Genomic DNA, 14,307 nt, shown 5'->3' on the forward strand with positions numbered 1-14,307 from the left:
ATTTTATTGCCCCTTAGCCTCTGAGTCATAACATCTGAATTTATCAGAAAAGAAGAAAGGGTTGGGAGTGTTAAATTTGACCATGTTCCATCAGTTTAATGACTTATGAAGCTCTGCCTAGGAGTGCTTCTGCCGCTCATTTATATGCTCTAAGCTTTGTAAAACCTCTCAAATGACTATTTTGAGTAATTACTGCGCACACACTGCCAGATATTGAAAGCGAGATGCTCTGAATTCCTGAAAATCTCATCTGTAAGCGTTCAAGCCCATACCACATGAGTTTAGATCGACCTCATGGTTTTTATTCAAGCTGCTGTGTCAAACTGTTCTCTTTTTAAATTTTAAGTGTGGTAGGGGTCTACAAAGCTGTCTGGCGCCATCATCCTCCTACACATGTCATTACTGCAACCACAAAGCCAGTATAGTATAACCCCATATTCACAGTCTTACCACTGCCTATGACGGATAGAAATAGGAAGAATATGTCTACAAATGCTCCACGAAACATCCCGCAAATAAACCACAATAGTTATTACGTCTTTACATGAACTCCTGATGTTAGCATTTTGTCTTAGAATGCTGTATATTTGTTGAATATTTTTCAGTCCTGTGGTTTTCGTGGAGAAGAGGTGGAAGAAAGTCCCATATGGAGAACTGCAGGACGTGATGCATCAGCTCGCCTTTGAAAGCTCACCTGCAGTCTCTTTAAATACTTTTCAGATATAAATAACAACAACAAAAAAAATGAAGTTGGAATTAGATAGCTTCTTTCCAGTAAACAATTTGTTTAGATCATTAAACAAGCTGCCACAAACAGAGCTGCAACACGGTGCCAGTGAGCTCTTTGGGTTTCAAATGTCTCTTTGACATTAAGACCTAAAGCCACCAGCCACAAAGTCCTCTGTCAGCATGAATCTCAGTGTATGACTTCATGCACACGTCAGCATGTTTGCCCCCTTCTCCCTGTGGTCCCTACCCTGTAAAAACTATGTTCACACCAGATTCATTTCTTACCATGTTTCGATCTTGTGGCTACAGGCTTGACAGGCTGAATTTGGACTGAATACTCTGAAATGAAAATGGGGTTTATAACTTGTTCTTTTTGTCTGACGATGGAGGACATAAAACAGTATATAAAACTCAGTGTATTTTATAAAATCATCAGTGGTTTGTCATCCCCTCTGCTCAGTTTGCTCAAATAAGATCCTTCTCCCAATGAGTGACAAGAGGGTCAGTTTGACAAGACTATTGTTCATTTGCAAAAATAGAATATAGTAATAAAAAAACCCTAAAAAAATGCATTTCTAAGTATTTCTCTATTAACATTGTTGTGAATCAGGAGCAGATGAAAGAAAACCATTTCAAAAAGGTCGAATCTGTGAAAAGAAAATACGCTGTGTGGGCCACATGCTCCTTGCTCCGCTACATTCTGATGCATCCACTTGTAGACAAATAGATCCATGAATGTCTTTGTCTTCCTTGTCTGAGCTGAAATCTGGATCAAAACTGTGCAGCTGTACACAACTCAGAAGCTATCATTCTGCAGAAACTGTTTCTAGGAAACCACACGTTTTTTTACTAAAAACAGCACAATCACAAAATCACTGGGAACGTTTTAAAAATACATCTAAAGATAAACGAAGTGGGATTTTAAATAGTTTATTTTATAGATTAATTGACACTATTGGTAATGTTTTTGCATTATTGTGACTGTAAGCTTTAACTATCCATTTCTTGACTTTTAACTTGAAAAAATTCCCAACGTTCACATGATCACCAGCCTAAATCTTCACACTTCTTGTGGTGATTCCTTCACATCTCTCAAAGCTGAATCACTTGATTTTTTTCCTTTGCAAGAAAGTAATACCATTTTGTGTAAGTCTGCAAGTCTCTGCTTGATCTGTGGGTTAAGCCTTTGAGTGGATACAGGTAGTTATGATCCATCCAGTAATTTTTCTTAACCACCAACTCAAATCCTTTTTTTCGAGGAAACTGTCGCAAACGAAAGAACTTTTCTAACGTTCACAGGTAGAACACATTTTTTAAAGCTCTTCCTTAAATTGTATCTTCTGGTTTCTTTTCATGAAAAGGAAGTTATGTCTTATCTGTTGTGGTTCAAATACAAAAAGATGTTTCAGAAATCTAAATACACTTAGATGCTTCAAACCCTAAAACCAGCATAAATATTAGAGACAAAAATTCTTGAAGCATTTTTCTCATAGTGGAGGACATATTTAAGAGCAAAGTTGTGTGTTTATGAGTTGAGTATTTCTTTGTTCAAATTGTGATGAATCAGCAGCAGAGAAAAAATACTGTTAAAAAAAATTCTTTTTTCTGATACATCCACTTGCAGACAAATAGATCCATGTACATCTTCATTTTTCTCAAGAAACTCTACTACTAGATAGCTTCAATATTGCTTACCATTTTTGTTGCAGTGCTAATACTAGCTTGGCATTGCTAGAGGCTGTAAGCTAGCAGAAGAGCATGTAAACAAAGGGATGATGGGATATAAGCAGAGGCTTACTTCCAACCCAACAGTTCCACCCACAATTCAAAGGAGATTTTCTAATGAACTCCTGCCACGCTGCACAAACTTTGTCCTTGAAAAAGACACTTTTTAAAATGTAATCTACGTAAAACTGCATAATCAGAATTAAAAGACCGCTGGGAACGTGTTTACAACACATCAAGCATTAAGTTAGATGTTCAATTAATCTTTACTGCTGTTACTTGATTCCTCCAAAGCCAGAAGCAGTTGACTTACCAAAGTTCATGAAGTCCATGGACACAACAGGTGCTGCATGTCAGTCAACAAGTGCTTGAACACACCTTCGCGCTAAGCTCCGAACCCTCCTCCCTCCCCGAGCGCAGGTGTCGGACGTTAAAAAGAGTGCAAAGTGTAAACAGGCCCTCTTTTAACCAGAAGGGCACATAAAAAGCAGTTTGCAGAGTTTTGAAGCTGCTTCATTATTGCCGAGTAGCATATTGACACAGCTGCGGGCCCCACCTTCTTCCCCTATTGCCTAAAGAAAAGAGGTTTGCTTGGCAGCCTGCACAAACTGCTATTTTGAAAGTTTAAAGAAAATCCTAACAGCTCCGAGATATTGTGTAGAAGCCAGACAAAAACCCAACAAGCCTTTGTAAGCTCCCGAGGATTCTGGGCTTTTGTGAGTAGAAAATTAGGCTTCTCTGTGTACAGTTGCATGCCTGTACATATGCATGCATGCAGGATGGTGTATACTGTATCTGTGTGGGTCTGACGGTGTGCGTGTGATCTTTGTATTCGCTGTCAGTACTCAACTGCTGCTTGAAAAATGCTTATGCCTCAAAAAGGACTGGCTTACAATTCTAAATTCCCCGCTAAAGGGCACAGAGAGAATCCAGCTGAGGCGCAACTGATAAAGAAGACTCTTTAGAAGAAACTCCTGAGCAATTCACAGATGTGTTTCTTTGTGTCAGTGGTGGAACATGAGTTTGAGAGAAATGTTCCCATAATTACACTCCACTGAACGAGGACCTATCATTTAGTTGAAAAGTGAATGAGTTGATGCTGTGAAAGCTCTTTGGTCACGATGGCAGTGAGGATGAAGAGGGTCTGGATTAAGCAGACATCTGTCATTGAAGGGCTGAGTGTGTAGTAGACTGCTTCTCATAGTGTTTTATAAATCTCTGGCCTTTACATTTACTTCCTCTAAGATGGGTCACAGGCACATTAAAATCTATTTCCTGTTTTTTATTCTGTATAAGCTTGAATAAATAGCATGTAAAACACATTTTGCTTGTAGAGACATTTAAAGGGCACTGTGTGCATTTTCTAGTTATTTTTTCACATTTCACATGATTTAACCCAGAACACTTTCGCTATAAAAAATTAAACCATCATTTTTGCTGGGTAATTTTTACCTGATATAATATACCCAATAAAAAGTATCCGTCATAAAAAAAACGATCAAAACACATGATAAATTAGAGTAACTTTTTTTATTTTCAACTGTGGTTTATGTAAGAAAATTGAAAATATAAGCACAGAAAGATCCTAAAAACATGCTTGAAACTGACAGAAAAATTAGGAATTTGAGAACAAAAACTCCTAAAAAAAATAAAAAACAATGATACTGGAGACTTGGTCTTTGGTCCACCCATTCCTGGGACATGTATGACTTTACCCAGGGACCAATGACACTCAGAAAAATGCAAAATATTGGAAATCATGTAAACACTTTTGTTCGGGTGAAAATCACCCGGTGATAGTGCTCTAGGGTTAAGAATATCAGTACACTTTAACTTGACAAATTGAGATGGTCATCTGATGATTCTTGTCCAGGGCTCCCTTGAAGTAGAGGTTTTTAATCTCAATGGGACTTGGTTAAATAGAGGTTCAAGAAAGAAAAGGGCCATGACCCAAATGACACTCAATAAATCTGTTGAGATACGAACGATGTAACAAAACCATCTTTGTACGCCTTTAAAGACCTGCTACAATGACAATTGTGTTTCTAACATGTTTCTCTTTTGAAGGATTGTTTGGTGGTTGCGCAGGTCAGCCAATGATCAAAGGGTCAGGGGTTTGATCCCCGCTTCCTCCACTCAACTTTTGTGTCCTCGGGCAAGACACTTCACCCCCTAAACTCCAGTGTGGGTCCGCTGGTATGTGAATGCATATGACATATGTCCCAGTGATGGTCGCTACTGGGAGCCACGCCTCTGTCAGTCTGCCCCAGGATAGCTGTGGCTACATGAGTAGCTAACGATGACTTTGTATGAATAAGGAGTGATACACATTGTAAACTCTTTGATGGTCAGGAAAAGTGCAAAAAATTCTAATCGATTATTATAAATGGCTTTAAGCTGTTACATAAAATCTACAACCGGGCAGACTCCATGCTCCTCTCCAATCCATTTTGGCTAAAAACAGCACAATCATAATTAAAAAACCACTGGGAACATCTTTACAGTAGATCAAAAGATTATTGGAGTGACTTTACCATCAGAGATGTCCCCGGCGACACGTATATAACACATTCTTTAACCTACCGTAACACTTTGACCATTGACATGAATCTGATGTGGCTTTTCTCATTGGCTATGCATCACAAAGTGTTGCATAATGGCGCAAAGTTGCTTTTCTCCACGACATAGTCAGCTGATTTACATTAAATGCTTAAACACTAACTGTTAAATGCTGCATATCAGTACAGAGCTGCTTTTCTCTGCTTCAGAATCTGGTTAAATTATGTTTATTATGCAACGTTTGAAGAGTTACAATAGTCGAAAGAATGTCAACATTGAAGCTAAAGCTCCGGTGTTAAAGGGTTAAATCAATTAATAACATAGAAAGTCTAGACAAATCAGCTTTCTAAAATGTGTAGCTTACAGGGTTTTCAATGACAATACAAAACAGTAATTACCATATTTTTTGCACACTAAATTATCAGTCAACCTTTAAGAATGGTCTATTTCCAAACGTTGGAAATAAGGCGCACAAAACTATAAAGAACATTTTGCGCGTCAAAGGAGTCAGAGATAATTTGTCAGACTTTATCAACTGTGTTCACAGCAAATCTAGAATTTGTTTGTAGCATGCTACACGTTAGCCACATTAGCGTATTCACCAAATCTCATAACTCGTAGCTCCCGAACTTGTTTGCTGCTCATTAAAAAACAGACTTAAATTGTTAAAACAAATGTTACTGTGGCTATGTGAACACCCAACTTTGTTTGTAACATTCATTCATTCATTCATTCATTCATTCATCTTCTTGTCCACTTCTTCCCTTTCGGGGTCGCGGGGGTGCCGGAGCCTAACCCGGCTACTGAAGGGCGAAGGCGGGGTTCACCCTGGACAGGTCGCCAGTCTGTCGCAGGGCTGTTTGTAACATATTAAAAAAAAAAAAAAAACACAGTCCAAAAACGTTACATGTTAGCCACATTAGCATATTCACAACATCTGTAGCTCCCAAACATGTTTGCAACATTAAAAACAAACTGATAATGCTAAAGCTATGCTTACACCTAAACTTGTTAGTAAAACGTAAAAAAAAAAACATTCCAACAATGCTGCACGTTAGCCACATTAGCGTATTCACAATAATGCTAAAACAAATGTTACCATGGCTATGCTAACACCCAACCTTTTTAGTAACACTTAAAAAAGAAAACACAGTCCAACAACGCTACACGTTAGCCACATTAGGGTATTCAGAAGATCTGTAGCTCCCAAACTTGTTTGCATCTCATTAAAAAACAGGCTGATACTGCTAAAACAAATGTTACTGTGGCTATGCTAACACCCGACCTTGTTAGTAACTTATAAAGAAACTACAATCAAACAACACTACACGTTAGCGTACTCACAATATCTGTAGCTCCCAAAGTTATTCGAAACACATTAAAAAACAGGCTGATACTGCTAAAACAAATATTTCTGTAACGATGCTAACACCCAACCTTTTAAGTAACACGTAAAAAAGAAAACACAGTCCAACAACGCTACACGTTAGCCACATTAGGGTATTCAGAAGATCTGTAGCTCCCAAACTTGTTTGCAACTCATTAAAAAACAGGCTGATACTGCTAAAACAAATGTTACGGTGGCTATGCTAACATCTGACCTTGTTAGTAACTTGTAAAGAAACCACAGTCCAACAACAACACATGTTAGCCACGTTAACGTATTCACAATATCTGTAGCTCCTAACTTGTTTGCAGCACATTAAAACAGGCTAATACTGCTACAACAAATGTTACCGGGGCTATGCTAACACCCAACCTTGTTAGTAAGATGTACAATTTTAAAAATAAACACAGTCCAACAATGCTACATGTTAGCCACATTAGTGTATTCACAATAACAACCGACCCTGTTTGCAACCTGACTTATTTTTTTGACCGTGTACCTCTCAAAATCACTTTGGCATCAGAAAGCACAATCAGAAATAATACAGATTATCAGGCGCACTGTCGCTTTTTAGAAAACAATTAAGGCTTTTAAGCGCGCCTTTTACCATGGAAATACAGTACACTTACAGTCGCACCTCTTTGTTGAGTTTTTAGTGTGTAGTCTCAGTGCATTGCGACCAAATGATGGTTTGAGTCTGCATGGTAACAGTATATTTAAAGTAAAAGGATGGTAATTTGTTGATTTTTTTATGTCACCATTTCTATTAATTAAATGCCAAATTATTAACAAAGAGTGATAGCTAGATTTGACAGCTTAAATCCCAGAATCTTATCGACTGACTTTAACACACAACGGGTGGATTACTGTCGATTTTCTGTCCGTCATGGTTTGAAATGGTTTAAAATCTGGCATTTATTTAGAAATCAATATAAACAAGAAAGTTCTATTTAGCTTAAATGTCAGGCATTGGAAGACTGATTCCATACTCCTTGACAACCAGGATATGTTGGTTTAATTGATTTTTGCAGTACAGCCTCTAATGCTAAACTACAGCTGGTTAGGTGTCCAGCATGTGTGTTATTTTAAAAAGTTGAGGCAAACAACAACTAAATGAGGAAACGTTGGTGGTTGGATGTTTTCCTCTCATTCAAAACACTCTCAAGTTATCCTTTTGTGATTGTTTTCTTCAACTCTACACATATAAAACAGCTAAACATGCGTGTACAATTCCATGGGGCTCCTTTTGCAACCACTAGGATGAGCCTTAAATGAGAAGTCTGAACCAACTTTCTGTTCTCTTTGCTGTTCCAGTTTTTTGGTCAACTTCCCTGTGTTTTTCTACAATAAATATGACATTTTTGGAGAAGAGACATTTTTAATCTGCCGAACTAACTGGATTAGACAAAAAACAAACAGCTTTAACATAATATCTGCAAGGCCCCAAAAACGTAAAATTTCCAGACATTAATGCTTTAATACTGTTGTTATATAATGAAAATATTAAGCATATGAGGAAAAGTCCCTTATGAAAAAAGCAAAAACTCCTCGCTAATGTTACGTTTTTTCCCCTAAATAAATAAGCAGAAAGAGTTCATTATCCCATGAAACAGAGGTTCTCAGAGAACAGGATTAGATGTTAGCTTTAGATTTTATCATCCTATGTGTAATTTTGTTCAGAAATGTCTCACTGCACTCCTGCTGTTATTTATGCTAGACTACATGACTGCCAAACAGGATGAAATGCTTGCATAAGTATGGTTTTGGATACGTGCATGCCATTATTCTGCTCATGCCTTTGTAGAAATTACACAAAAATATTTGAACCTGCTCTGTCACAACACAAATGTTACTACGTGTCCTGTCTGTCGTTAAAACTTTGAGAACCCCTTCTTTAGTCCCTATAGGGAAATACTGGCCATCAGCAGTGCAGATTTTAGATTAGCAGATGCTAATGTCAACCATCTACCGATCATCTGATGGTCAGCTAATGGCCCTATTACTTGGTGGGGGTCTTGTTGTGGCTCACAGATGGTGACACTCATTTGTGGTTATTTGCTAATGTGTGGCAGGTTGCCGTCAAGTTGCTCAGACGGTCAGAATCCTGTGATAACAGGACATGGGTAACTCAGAATCTTAAATGCTATATATTTGGGAGGAACGATGTCTTCACTGGCCAATGCCTCTCAAATTATTAGCTGTTGAGGAGCCGTACCTCCTGCATCTCTGCTGTGGTGCAGAGGCACAACGGTTGACCTCTAATTGGAGGATAGCAGGTTTGGTTTGTGCCTTGCCTGCCTAAGTGTTGAAGTGTCTTTGGGCAACACCCTCATAGGTTGGTGTCAGTGTGTGAATGTGTGTGTGAATTGGTGAATGGGACTCTAAAGCCTCGCTTTCACTGAACGGTTTGTTTTCATGGCGAATGGGTGGCGTAGACCCGCTAGTGTGTCAGTGCGTCATTGAGGTGCGACGACAAGAAAAGCAGCAACAATGGAGGTCATCCAGCAGCTCGTCTTTTTCTTGCTTTACTTTTTGTACATCGGGTATAACAGGAATTTAATGTTGTTTGAATGAAGATTGCGGACGGCTAAGAAAAAAAAAACGCTGTAAAGAAAACGGAATTGCTAGCTTAGCGCTATACTGGTGCTTTCTAATGTTGTCATCACTTTCTGCCAATCAGCAGGTTTCAACAGTGGCTCCCCCCAACCGTCCTGTTCTATTTTTTAATGGACTTACAGCTTAATGGGGCCTCTAGAGGTATGAGTTGGAACTGTTTAATGGGTCAATTTAACAATGGAAACGCTCTTAATACCGGATTGAACCAGACTGTTCCGAACCGGACTGCACAATGGAAACAAGAATTTATTGTAACGTTTATTGTAGGTTGAAAAGGGATATAAAAGTATGCACCATTTACCAGAGGGCCACGTGGCATTACATCCATCTCAAGATATTGCCCCTGCCTCCTCCAGAGTTTAATTGCATTGTAGCCCAATCTTTATGCTCTCTTTGTTGGCATGTGAGTCTCTTTTATAGCTGCAGTGTCTTCAGCTATTTGAGTCGTAACGATTGGATTTGTTCAAAATTGAGTTTGTTTCTAGACATACCGTGTATGTGTGTATGAGAATAGTACTTAGTTAGCCCGACATTTAAGTTCATATGTTTGTTACTATTTTATTGTTATGGATATAATCAATATTTGCAACTCTTTCAACAATTATATTTTTCTTAAAGAATCTTTCACCCACCAGCTGCTAATATTAAAGTTGTGTTACTCTAGGACTGCACGATATGCGGCATTAGTAATCAAGTATGATGACAGTAGGACTTGTGATACATGAACAAATAGCAAAACAACTAATAGATCATTTCCATTTTACTGCAACAGTTTTATTCACATAAAATTATGGATGTAATGAAGGAAGACATGAATGTAGGTGGTGTTAGAATAGAGGAAGCAAAAGACAGGGTTGGATGGAGGGAGTATTTTGGTGTTGCGATCCCTGAAGGGAAAAGCAGAAAGGAAAAAAAAGTTGTATTTAAATCAGCCTAAGTTAAATTGCTCAACAAGTTATCTCAATGGCAGACACTTAAGAAGTTGTACATTGGGGAAACACACCAGGAACAATTTTCAACCTTTCCTGTCGTACTGGCCATAACTAATAGGACAACAATTAAGAACCATGTGGTTGGGGTGTGTTTTGGGTGTTTTTGAAAACATTGTAGTTTACCTGTTTATGTGTTAACATTCGAGGTAACCATTTATCATGGTTTTATCGTGAAGTTTATATATTTTTAATTAGTGTGCATCCATAAAAGTGTTACTCTCATTGCAAAAATATCAAGTTTAACCTGGTTACAGTAAAATATTTCGTGTAACTGTGCCTAAACACAACTCAAGACCATACATGGGATCTGACACACTGTTTTAACACTTTAACACCTTTACCTCCAGTGTTGACATTTTTTTAACTAGCATAACTCTTCAACTGTTTACGGAATTAACATAATTCCATTATAGAAGAGAAGTAGCCTTGCGCAGATATGCAACATTCCAGCAGTGAAGTGTTCATGCAATGAACATACATCAGCTGATTGTGTCATGGAGAAAAGCAACTATGCGCCTTTACTAACAGAAAATATTGGTCCGTCCATCCATCCATCAATCTTCTTCCACTCATCCTGGACGGGGTCGCAGGGGCAGCAGTCTATGCAAAGATGCCCAGACTTCCATCTCCCCGCCACTTCTTCAGATAGATCACACCTTATAAATCAAATACACTTTAAAGAAATTTCTATCAATTTTTTTAGGCAAAAGAACTTATCACTCACTTGCCCCATTCAAATATAAAACATATATCCATCCAAATGTTTTCCAAACAAATCAGTTGTAAAATCATCATTCCATAGTTTTAAAAAGTTAACAAAAGCCTGGATTCGTGTTGACTCCTTTTGAATGTAGCTGCTTGTAAACGAGGGCATTGTGCAAGAAAAGAGTGAAGCATTCCCAAAAATAACCATACACAGAAACGCACTGTAGTAAGATAGACCACAGAACAGGTTGCTAAGCCCCAAACCACACCACAGCCAGATATAAATGTGTGTGAAGTCAGTCCAAAGTATGTGCTCTACACTGTGGTCGTATTCCCTGGCTAAATTTATTAAGGTTTTCTCCGGTTAGATTATGGCCAAGGAAACCAAAAAATGCATGCAGGAAGCCGACTTTACGTTTGTCTCCAAACCACATCAGTATTTTATTTTTTAAAGCCCCATTCAGCTCATATTCAACACAAGCTGTAAAATAAAGCTCTGTTCAGTTTTTTTCCTCTTTTGAATCATAAAAAAATATAAACTCCACCACAGAAAAGCAGTTGTGCATTTTTGCATGATGGAAAATGGAAGTCTTGGATTATATGTGTAGAAAATGCAATTTGGTGTTTAATTGATTCAATGATCTGCAGTATTTCCTGGTTTTGTTTTACTATTTAGATCTAAGCAAATACACTATGATTGAATCTTGGGCACAACCATTAGGAAAGTTATCAACTGAACTATTATGGACAACAACAAGGGTGTCAGAAATTAGTCCTCTGTCTCTCCCTCTGGTCACAGGTGGGATCCATCACCAGAGTGCTAAACGCACAACATCTCCCAGCAATCCCAGCGCACAGTTCCTGGATGCCGCTCACCTAACTCTATTTGCAAATCAACCAGAAGACACATAAGCACTGGACAGAGCCTCGCTCAGTGCAAAGTATTGTTTGTGCCACTCTGCCTGCATTACTGAGCGTTTTATCCAAACATGATCTGCCCGTTCTGTGACAATGTGTTTACAAAAAATACACCAGTAATTGTTGCCTGTCCTGAAAGGGTTAGTTTTTCTCACTTGTTTCCCGAGGAGACTCCTGCAACACTCCTCTGATGTTTCAGGGAGGTTTTGGAGGGGCTGGCTACCCATTAGGTTTAAGTCACACCTGTGTGAAGGGTTGACTCGTACAGGTCCTGCAGGGTTTTGGGTTGTCCGGGCCCATGGAGGGTCGTAGAAAGGAGCACCCACACCTTAAAGGGAGTACAGGTGCATCTTGCAGTTCTTTTGAGGCTTGTAAAGCCACCTTAAGAGACGTCATGAAAATGGAGCGCACCGTTTTTGTGTGTGTGTTAAGTACATTCTGAAATCTTTGTGAGGATAGTGTTGGGGCGGCCGTGGTACTGAGGTGGGATCAACCTCTGCTAGGAAGGTCTCAGGCTTGGTTCCTGCCTTGCCCACTCATGTGACAAAGGCAAGGGATGTCAAACGCATATGTTGGGCAAGACGGTGAGCCCTAAATTGCCCCAGATGGTTGTAGCATGGCACCAGTGGTTGTGTGTATGCATGGGTAGCTCAGATAGTTGAGCAGGTGGGGCAATAGTTGATGGGTTGGTGGTACTAATCTCTGGTTGTCTAATTTCCTCATTTCTAATATTCAAGCAGTGCAGGGAGTGTGCATTTCTCACTTAAACAACACTAATGAAAAATCTGCACAACATGCCTGTGTCTGACCTACATCTTTATGTGTTGTTTAGGCGTTTGCCACAACTTGATGCCTGCAGCATTCCCACAAAAAATATGCAATCTTAGCATATTTAACAATTTTAAAATTCCGTGTAGGCCACCTGCATGCCCTGTTGTGACGGAGGTTTCCTGATTCTGCTGGATGCCACAGATTTGGTCACCTGACCTGATAATTCCATCTATGGCTGTGGTAATTATAAAAATGGTTTCAGGTTTTTTATGTAAAGGGAGTTTCTTATTAACCTCAATTATTGGAAGCACTGTTCAAATTTAAGGAGAAAATGTGTGTTTTTGACAAATTGCCAAGATCCTAGTGATATGAGGAAGATATTCTGGGATCAAAATTTTAAGCAAAATCTCACAGTAATAGTATTTATTTAGTGTTTTGATACATTACATGACTTGTAGATTGGGTTTGTGATAGAGCTGGATATTCAGTGTCACAATCGGACAACTGAGACTCAGCAGGTACAGCAGGTGCCCTCCAGCTGTAAAGGTCAGTGTTTGCACTTTTAGCCACACCACGTGCCAACTTGTCCTTGAGCAAGACACTAAGCCCCACATCAACTCATCAGCAACTGACCTTAGGTAAAAATAAAATTAAAAAGGCTGTGTAAGCATTTGTGCATTGGAAAACAAAAAAAAAGTTTTCGAATCTTTTGATAAAACATATTCGTAGACAATTTTTGTGTTAAAAAAATGGAAAATGTGGAGCTTTCTCCAGTTTTCGAACCTTCGTGAAAATCTGTCACTAAGTAAACATAACATCTTGGTAGACATGACTTGGTAGGGTTTTGTAGTGCCTGACAAATATTTCCTCATTAAGCTAAAGTGGAGCAACCTGGCCCAGGGGAGGGGCCGTGTCTTATAAACGCTCATGTTCATTGTGGTTCAGGGGGTCTGTGTTCAGAGTTGGTTCGGAAGTCTCTGCTGGTTACCTGCTGTAAAATTAAAATCTCAAGCATCTTCCTCCACACAGACCTCTTTGTTTTTTGCCTTGGACTTGTCAGTCACTCTCTGGACTGGAGAGTGACATTTGGTGTCAGAAGTGGGATGACGACCCAGAAAACAAGTAGCAAGGCTGCCAAACTTATGGCGGAGCAAGAGCCAGTTGAACTTTATGTAGAAGGTAAAAACTGCGCAACTGATGATGGGAATGAGGGTCCTGAAGTAGAAAAGACCAAAATCAGGAAGGCAACCTTCTAGTCCAATTTTATGAACTATAAGCCTTAAAAAAATAAAAACAGTGGACCTTATAGTCCAGGGCACCCTATATATAGATGAAATCTAGTTGTGTGACTTAATTTACCTTTTAGCTTTTTCCGCCTTATATATCACCAAAGTTTGAAAACACAATTTATTGGCTATGTTCGCTATACAGAGCAGAAAATACAGTACATTTTTTTTTTATCAGCTTTAGAAAAAAGTGGCAGGAAAGGAAAAAAAAAACAATCACAGTGTGTGGTTGTCATGATGTTAAAATCCAACCAGAGACATAACAAAAGGATTTTGTAACAAAGATGTTTGTACATCAGTAAATGAGGGCTGTCAGGACTCCAACTCCCAGTTCCACCCCCGACCATCAGAGGGAGCCCTCTCCAGAATATTGATTGCTTCTCACCAGCTGTATTCCATTATCTTCATCAGTCTCACCATATTTAACTGTTCACCTCACTCCTCATCTCCGCGAAGTATTGCCTAGTTATTCCTAGCAATTTCAGAGCGTTCATATTCTCTTTTGCCTACTCGTGTTTTCGACCCTTGCCTGTTTATTCGCCTTCCCGTCTAGCTCCTTGTCCTTGACCTCTGCCTGGCTCTGACTACGTCTCTGTTTTTGCCCTTGTCTGTCTTGGAT

The sequence above is a fragment of the Oryzias melastigma genome, linkage group LG3 (assembly GCF_002922805.2).
Source record: "Oryzias melastigma strain HK-1 linkage group LG3, ASM292280v2, whole genome shotgun sequence".
Taxonomy (NCBI): domain Eukaryota; kingdom Metazoa; phylum Chordata; class Actinopteri; order Beloniformes; family Adrianichthyidae; genus Oryzias; species Oryzias melastigma.